Below are 9,456 nucleotides of genomic sequence, written 5' to 3'. Positions count from 1 at the left end.
AGATTGAAAGCTCCGTGGGACAGATGTCACACCTGCTTTGTTTTCTGATGTCATTTCAATGTCAGCACGTGGTGGGTGCTCTGTATTTTTGAATGACTGGAATCCACATCAGTGGCAGCCGACACTGGTCGGAGGACATCTATTGGCTTCCTTCTCCTGGGGCAGCTTCCAGATCGCGCTCCTCCGGCCAGCTCTCTTGGTCTTTCTCAGAGGTTTCCTTCCCCAACACCGAACAGGATGATCATATACGCTTTCTCTCTGCAGATAGTTGGGGGGATAGATAAAGAGGTAGGTAGAGAGCTAGAGAGAGAGAGACAGAGATAAAGATAGACATGTCCTCCTTCCTCACGTCATCTTTTGTGACATATTTTCACTAAAACTTTTGCAAAACCACTGTTAGCATTTCAGAATCCCTCCTTTAAGTAATGGGTGAATTTGTCTTCTTTTCATTTAACTAAGATATTCCCATATGCCTTTGCCTTTGTCACACGTGTCACATGCTTTGCCATGAAACGCTACTGAGATCGGAGTAGCAGCGAGACAGATCAGACTTCACAGCCCTACTTAGGAAACTATCACTCCAGGAACAGACTCCCCTGTTCCTTTCTCTTGTGTCCCATATGCCTTCAACAGCCCTGGGACATCACTAGAGTAAGTGACAAGCTCAAAATTGTTTCCGTGGTTTGAGGCCAATGGGTAGGGACAGATTTGCTTCCTGCGAAGCTTGGAGCCTCGTTCTCCATTCTCTGACACCAGATCCTCTCAGTTTCCCAAGAAGTAAACACCAAATGCTGCCTGAAGTAGTCTGATGCAGATGGGGAAGTCTTAGTGCAGGAGGTCGGATCTAGATTGAATATTTGAGGACGGGTGGAATCTCGCTGGGGTGTGACCAGCGTGGGCTTCATGGCAGGAGCTATCACAGGGGGTAGTGGAGCATGCATGTGGCTGTGATGACAGGATAGTAAGGCTAATAATGGGTGTCTTTTCTAGAAGATACTAAAAACACTACAAGGGAGTCAGAATCCCAAAGTCTAGGATGAGAACTGGGTCAGAAAGCAGAGAACGTCATCAGGTTTCAAAAAGAAGCTGGGTCTACCAGGGGAGATCCTGAGGAATTTTCCTGAGTAGTTTGCTTGTTGACTCAGTTGCTTTAATTGGCTTGGCTCCATGGGGCTACTCCCCTTTTGGAGCAGCTTGAAAGCTCTGCTGAATCTTCTGGGAGATACAATACAGCAAAAACATCACGGTGACCCTAGGCGGCATGTGTCTTTAGAAGGGAAGTGGAGGAAATTAAACCTATCAGGGGAAAGGTTTCACACCAAGACATATGGTTGGGTGCAGCCTGGAGGGCCTGGGGAATCATGAGAGGATCTGGAACTAGACATGGAAACCATTGGGGAACCATTGCAGACTTTGCAATTCATGCAACACATATGTATTCAATCTCTACACGAGTCAAGCACTGAACAGGGGAAGGCTCTGCAGGAGTGATTAGGGAAGTGGAACTGAGGGGTAGTCTGCAAGAAGGAGTGGGTGAGAGGTTGGGGGTCAACAAGTAGATTTGGAGGGATATAGAGCCTAACCCCCCTTTAGGCCCACTCAAGCCAAAACAGTTAAGCCACAGCAAGGATCAGGGTGCTCACATTTCCCTCATTTCCCTACTTTGTTTAACAAATGTCCTTCTCAGGATGGGGCAAAACAAGAGTCCCTATGGTTTTCATCAAACCCTAAGCATATCAACTTCATCCATTCATTCTTTTTTCTCCTTTGACAAATATTTATTGAATCCTCACTAATCTCTAGGTACTGTGTCAACTACTAAGGATACACTGATACTCAAGGCGGACACAGTCCCTGCCACTATGGAGCTGATAGTCAAGAAGTGTTGGCAAACGTTCTTGTAGAGGGACAGATACTACATATTTTGTGGCCCCTTTTGCTACTACTCAACTCTGCCACTGTAGCCTGCAAGTGGTCACCCACAGTACGTAGATGAATGAGCGTGCCTATGTTTCAGTGAAACTTTATTTACAAAGACAAGTGCAGGCCCAAATTTGGCCTGTGGGTCATAGCTTGCTGAGCCCTGGTCTAGAAGGGAAGTCCCTAAAGCATGCAATTGTAATGAGCATGCTAATTGTTTTGAAAGGGGAAGAGTGACAAGAGAACAGAGAGTAATAGATCCTAAATTGTCAAGTGGTCTAGAACTGAGTATGTGGCGTTTAAGTGGAAATCCAAAGGTTCGATTAATGAATTAGCCCTGTTGGACAGGTATTGGGAAGTTGGAGGAGCAGAGAATATTCCAAGAGAGGGACAAACACAGACAAATGCCCAGGCATGAGCGAGGCATGGGAGACATACGGTGTGGCTGGAAGGAAGAATGACAGATGGAAAGTGGTGAGCGATGACATCACAGCTGTGTGCAAGGGCCCGGTGAAGCATGCCGGGAAGTTTGGACTTTGCATCATCTAAAACAATGGGAAGCTCCTACCAGGTTTTTAACATGGGAGTGGCATGACCAGATTGTGTGTTTGAAAGCTTCCTCCACAGTGGGATGGAGTCCAGGGGGAAGTTATCAAACTGGGTGCCAGCTAGAGAGCTGATGCCCAGACCACATCAGAGATAATGGTGGTCTAAGGATGGAAGCAGTGGAGATGATGGGGACAAATGGACGGACTTTACAGCTGGTGAGGAGGTGGTCCTGGAATAAGCAACAAGCTCAAAAACTGCTTCTGTGGTTTGAGGAGATGGCTCTGCCTAGCTTGGAGTCTCATTTTACTGCTTTCTGCTTCCGGGAAGAGATGAGAGACTTTGACAAGAGAAGGGATACAATTATGGAGGGCAGGGAGTAACTGGGAGGGCACGCAGGGAGCAGAGCTAAAAGGCATCTCCTTCCTTTCCAATACACGAGAATGTGTACCAGAATGGACTTTTGGATGGTTCTGTGAGCTGTGTAAGATAGAGGCTCTTGTTCATACATAGTTAAACCCGTGCTGGTGTTGATGAATGAATTCCCTGCATCTAGTACTTTTGAACACTTTGATGTGCTTCCTCTGAATGTGGCAGAGAGGCGTGTACCCATTGGTTGCTCACAAATATTAACTGACCTGACTTGGCATCTTGGAATGACTAACAGAGAGTAGAATCTTCTCTCTAAGCACTTTTAAGGATGGCTTCAGAGAGAGAAGGAGAATCAGCTGTCATTTCGAAGTATTTTACAGATCTCTGAAAGGGATAGCTGATTTCAAAAAGACTGGAATTATTAGTGGTAGGAAAAGCTAGATGCTGAACCATTACTTCCACTAAGCGTTAAGTTGGGTTTTATCTAGTAAAGGATAGTCAGGCACGATTCATGGGCCGAGAAAAAAAAAGAAAGAAACCACAACAAATCTCTTCGCCTATGACAAAAAACTACTTGATGATCACTTTATTGGGAGGATGCCACAGGTACTGTTGGTGACAGAGTGGACGTGTATTTAAAGCAGGTTACAGAAGATTCATGTTGAAAATCTCTCGTGCTCCAAATATCCGGGGCAGATACGGACAGAAGAGTAAAAAAAAAAAAAAAAAAAAAAAAAACCAATGAGTGAATCCCTCCATAGAAAAGAATCCAATCTGAAGGGTGAGAGCTAAGATGAATCAGGCCACTCTGCCTTTTCATACAGCAGCTCCTTTTGGTTAACCACCGGCACTGCGCTTCTAAGTGGACCAGAAAGAGTCAGCAAAATCAATGGAGCCCTGGGTGCACGGAGGATCTCGAGGCCCAGGGTCATGACCACTGCCTGACCCAATGTCATTGTCTACACAGGCAAAGAGAAGTGAAATGGACAGAAACCAACCGCTTCATGGTGGCTCCCTCCAAACCTGTTATCAAGGAACGAGTCTTCTCTTACCCCACCTCACCCTCGTTACACATGCTCACTGAGTTGGCTGATTTTATTGTTTAAGTACTCAGCATAAATAACTGCCTAATTGCCAACTTTTTCCTCATAAAACAACTCAAGTGATGCTGTTTTATGCAGCTGGGTGTGAACGACATGGGGAATGCTGAGCCTTCATAAAAGTCTGGAGTTGTGGACTGCCTCATTTAACCCAATACATTGGCAAACCACTTGTAGGCAGAAACCATTGTCTACACTTCTTTGTGTTCGTCATGCCATGAATATAGAGGCTCAATAAACATGTGTTGAGAAACGCACAGTTTGGTCTGTGGTCTTCCCACGGCCCTGAGGCCCTCAAAGGAGGCTCACAGACTCCATAGGGTGACTTTCGGTTTTGGTTAAGTACAACGTGGGACAGTGAAACTGCTTCGAAAAATGGAAGCTTTTCTGACCCAACCTTACTACTGATTTCAGGCAGACTCCTTGCAATGACTTGCAGCTGTGACTGTCATTCCGCCACGGGGAAAGTGTCAGCAAGACCAAGAATAGTAGCAGTCTGTCATCTCTCTGTTTTTGACGTTCTCATCTAAAATGTTAATTAAGAAGTTGCTATGCACAGAATGAAAATAAAAGTCAAGAAAAGTGGCAAAGGCAAAAAGTGCAATTGTGGTAGCATTAAAATACGAGATTTGTTTGCCTGCATCATACCTGAACTTCTCCGGCTCGTTCTGGCTATAAACACGTTGTAACCAGCAAACAAATAAAGTGTGGTGTCCACCCAATGAGAGGAAAATTAGGTAAATGCATGATTTCTGGTTCTGTTTAAAATCTATTAACAAAGCTACTTAAATAGATTCTGCTTTGATTAATCCATTAGGAACTGAAACTGTGCCGCTGTTTCACATGTTTGTCTGAGATCATTCTGTCTAGCATTTCATAGCAGAGAGACCAGCTCAGCCGTGCCTTCGTGAGTCAGTACCGCAAGTGAATCCGTAGGATCTTAATTTTTTAAATTAACTTTCTGAATGAAAATGTGATCAGAATATGGAAGCTGTGACTGAGTACGTGGGCACACATATACATACTTTTAGGATAATGTCAGAATTTGAAATCTGAAGATGATTATTTCTAAACCCCGTTGAATGAAACTTTGTGTTTACTTAAGGGTTGACATGGTGGTTATCTTTTATGTTTTAGCTTAATTCTTTCCAGAATAATAAAGCTCCCAGAGGGGATTTGAAAATGTATTTACTTACTTATTTGTTAAGCAAACAATGGTCTCATTCATAAGGTCAGATCTCTCTCTGCCTGGGAAGGAGATGCTGTCTGAAATTGCAAAGCCTGGATTGGAATTGAAGTTTGGCTTTTAACCTTCAGAGAAAGGGTGAGATTTCAATTATCTTAAGAATGTGTCAGATAAGGGAAGTGAGCTCAACAAGATAAGCAGAGGTAGAGAGAAAAGAAATTATACTGGATCAGAGAAATCAGTGTATCAATAGTATCTGCTGATCAACTACTCTCTATGGGTGCTATCGAGAATAAACAAATAAAGGTTTAAAAATTATCTATTTATTCTCTAGCTGAAGTTTCAATCTAGGTTGAAAGTATCAGAATAAAAGAGTAAACTAGCACCAAACAAGTCAAGAGGATCCTGGATTATGTCTAACACATTTTAAAGCGTGGTGGAAACCAGGAAGAGACAAGAGTCCTTTGGGGATTGGATAGACAGGGGAAGATTCGTAGAGGAATAGAATCGGAAGTGGGCACATTGACGGATTATAGGAAAGGAAGAGAAGCTGATGGCATTTGTTAGTTTGTTTTGCAAGGAACCAGCCTTCAGAAAAGAGCAGGACAATGTGTCTTTGGAATGTTAAAGTGGCTAGTCTGATTGATGTGACGGGGCGGTTACTGCGAAGTCAAAAAAATAAATAAATAAAAGAAAATAAAGCCAGAAGAAAGGGTGGAGCCATTTGGCAGAAAGCCTTGGCAGGCATTTTGATACACCCTGTTCCATATGCAGAATAAGGGAATGGCATTTGGGGAAGATCCTCTGGCGGGGTCCCCAGCATGGATGGAGAGATGCTCTCAGGCTTTCAGATTAGGATAGGATATAGCTGGAAGCAGCTACCACCAGAGAAACCAGGTGCAAACGGCTGCAGGGACCCATGCGAGCCAGGATATGGGCCTGGACTAGAGTGGAAGAGAGTTGTCCATTTGGTGGAATAATTCATTAACTTTGCTCAAGTCAGGCGGTGAGTGCATACATGTTCTTGGCAAAGTGAGTCTAGAAAACACTCATGGACAATCTCGTCAGCGTCCTTATCTTCCGTTTCAAAACCACCACCGAATATTGACCATGCTCTCCTCTGCTGCATCTCTAAGAATTTATACCCACCTTGGAATAAATTTCTCATCTGCAACCTGAGCACGCCCCGTGGCAGGGTGACGCTGGTGTGGCCTGAGGCCTCCTGCCCTTCCTCCAGGGCCGCACGGGAGCCGAAATGTCTCTCCTTCCAGGTCTCCGTGTGGCCATGAAGACTCAGTGACCCAGTGTGAGGACAAAAGAAGCAACTTTGATTAATATAAATACCGGCTACTTTGAAGAGGGCATAGTTTTCTTTTTTTCTGGCCTTTAAAATACTTGAACATCCTCTTCAAGATAGGTATGTTAATTTATAATTATGCATTTCCTAATGGTAAGTGCACATTTTAGTGATAAAAAATAAATATGCTTTATAATTGTTTAAATCTTGTTTTTTTACCCACCCTGTGATACAATGATCTGATGCTCAGGATATACACTGAGTTTACTTGCATACTTGGTTTAAACCTGTCGTAGCTGGAAAAGATACCCCAAAGTATGAGCACTTCTCGGTGGGGGACATGCATCTCAAGCTGCATCTACTAAGTCCTGACATGCTATTATCCATCCCTTCCAATAATTCTATTAAAGTTTTAGTTGAAATGTGGCTAGTAATTTTCCATCTTCTCTGATGTCAATCAGATGTGCTTTAAAACTAATCAGAACTTGTTACATCTTAACATTTTTGACAAATGGGTTTAAAAACCACTGAAATTTTTTTTTTTGGAGGATTTTTAAACACGCTGGAAAAAAGTTTCCAGGTTTCCTAAATGTGGAAGTTACAAGTTTTAAGGGGAAATACATTGCTTCTGGCACTGAAATAATTAAACAATAGAAATATTTCTAGACATCTGCTTCCACAGCGTTCTCTCTCTAGCCAGGGTTTCTATTGAAAGTGGATAGTTTCGTATTCATTGTTGTAATGTCACCTTTACATTGAAGGGAAAGTTTATATTTACGTCTAATAAAAGTTTGTATTAGAAGGAGAAGCTCTACAAGATTCTTAACTGATAACTGCCTCTTTCATTGTTAGAATTATATTGAATGTTTAACATGTAGAAGCTTTTTAAACCACTTGCATATTGGGAGTGTTAGATTAGTTAGAATTAAATGGTATAATCCACTCAACTATGGCACACATCAATTGCAACACATCACAGTTCACAGAACTCAGGCTGGTAAGTGACTTCATTCCTCACCTGCCTTTGGTGGCCTGGGACGACTAGACATAGGGACGGAGTGAGGAAGATGGTGGTGATCCTTATGTCACATATTCGTGTATTTTGTTTCATTTATCTTCTTATATACGATAACACATAAAAAGAGAAGTGCAAATATTTTTCCCATACTTCAATGAATCACCTTTTTAAATACAAACTATTTTTGTTAAAGCAGTTTTAGATTCACTAGATCATCTTTGCATCCTACCTTGACAGTCACGATCTTAAAATGAATGGCAGGGGGGTAAGCAAGAGGAAAACAATGACTTCTTATAGCTGTACAATCTGAGTCTCCCTAAACCTCACAAGAAAGCGTTAACAGTGACGTTTTCAATTTCACTGTCCTTTTGAACTTAACCTACACAGTGCAATACATCCAATTTTCCTAAAGCCCCGTTAACTAGTTCCTGGGTTTTCCTGGGGGCATCTTACAAGTATTTATAAGCCATCTTTGCAAGCTCTCTTCCGTGTCCCTCTTCTTCCTGAGGTAGTCACTCAGAAAGTTGTTTTGTCCCTGTCCCTGGGGCTACTGTCCTTGGTGAAGATGTTGATTCTCTGCCCAGAGCCGTGCATCCTGGGACTCCCTCAAGATGCCAACATTTGGAATGTATTTTTGAAAAAACAAAAGAACAAATAACTTAAGACATGGTTGAGATAATAATGTGATCCAAATGAAATAGCCCCAATTGATATATATGTCTCTTAAGAAATTTTTTCTACTTTTATCATTTTTAATTTGGAAATTATTTCAGCCAAACGTCCCTGTCCTGTACTATTTGTAATATCAGGGAGTTGGAAACAACCTTTAAATTGCTCCTGCATTTCCAAAATGATGAACTCCACAGAGTACAATTATTTCATTGGCAGAAAATGTATTGGAAGGAGAAAACCGGGGGCGGGGGAGGAAAGAAATATATCTATCTACTAATAAATTATTTAAAAAGCAAAAATAATTCACATTTTCAGAAAGAGTTATAAAATTGGTGGATGATGCATGCAGACTATCACTACAGAAAAAACACAGCATTTGAAAACTATTCATTTTGTTTTCAGAAATCATCGATTCAAACCAAACACTCATCTTGACACAAGTTGTGCATTTTCATCACTGCCATCTTGTTTTGAATTAAATTACTTGTGATCATATTATTTTTAGCCAGGTTACCTAGAGGAAACATCCTCCCCAGTTCTGAGTCACTTTCTGTCACTCATATTTTGAAGGTGCAGTCTGTGGGCCCTGGTCATTTTTAGAGCATCCTCTGGAAGCAGGTCTCACCTCAGTCACAAGGAGATGTTGACCAATCGCTGCAGCCTATTGGATGTGGTCACCTTTTCCTTCAGAAGTTCTTCCCAACTGTCCTCCCACCTCCCTCAAAACAACTCAGAGGACCCGGCAGTTGCATGCAGGGTCAACATTGGAAAATTCTAGGTTGATAGCATTTTCTCATTAAAAAAAAAAAAAAAATTAAAATGCATATTATAAAACAGCATTTCATAATTTTACAAAAACACATTTACATCCATTATCAGTTGTTTAATTCTGCTAACACATCTGTGAGGTCATCGGAAAAGAATCAAGTTGGACCATTTTACAGATGAGAAAAACATGTTTTACAGCTGGAAGGAAACTTAATATAATTTAAAAGTCCAGTCCCTCATTTTCTGAGGTGCGTGAAAGAACCCAGACCATTTCATATTGTTGTGTTGTAAGCAGAGACATTCCAGCCCCTCACTCCCCCCAACAGACTCTTTCAAAGAAGTACAATACATACACAGATATAAAGAGATATTTTAAAATATGAACTTACTGGGGTGAAGTGAAATATACTGCCAGTTGAATCAATGAAAACAATGATCCTGCTGAGTACAAAAATGTGAAATTTGAAGTTAGGGGTGACAACAGTGCTCTTGCCTTCAGCATCAAGTCATTCTCAATTTTGTTTTGGCTTTACAATGTTTGGAATGTACTGGTCTGCCAGGTGTGGTAAGCTGGCAT

This window comes from Callorhinus ursinus, unplaced genomic scaffold (assembly GCF_003265705.2).
Source record: "Callorhinus ursinus isolate GAN/ISIS: 27379988/994484 unplaced genomic scaffold, GSC_fseal_2.0 scaffold7, whole genome shotgun sequence".
Taxonomy (NCBI): domain Eukaryota; kingdom Metazoa; phylum Chordata; class Mammalia; order Carnivora; family Otariidae; genus Callorhinus; species Callorhinus ursinus.
This window is presented reverse-complemented; position numbering follows the sequence as displayed.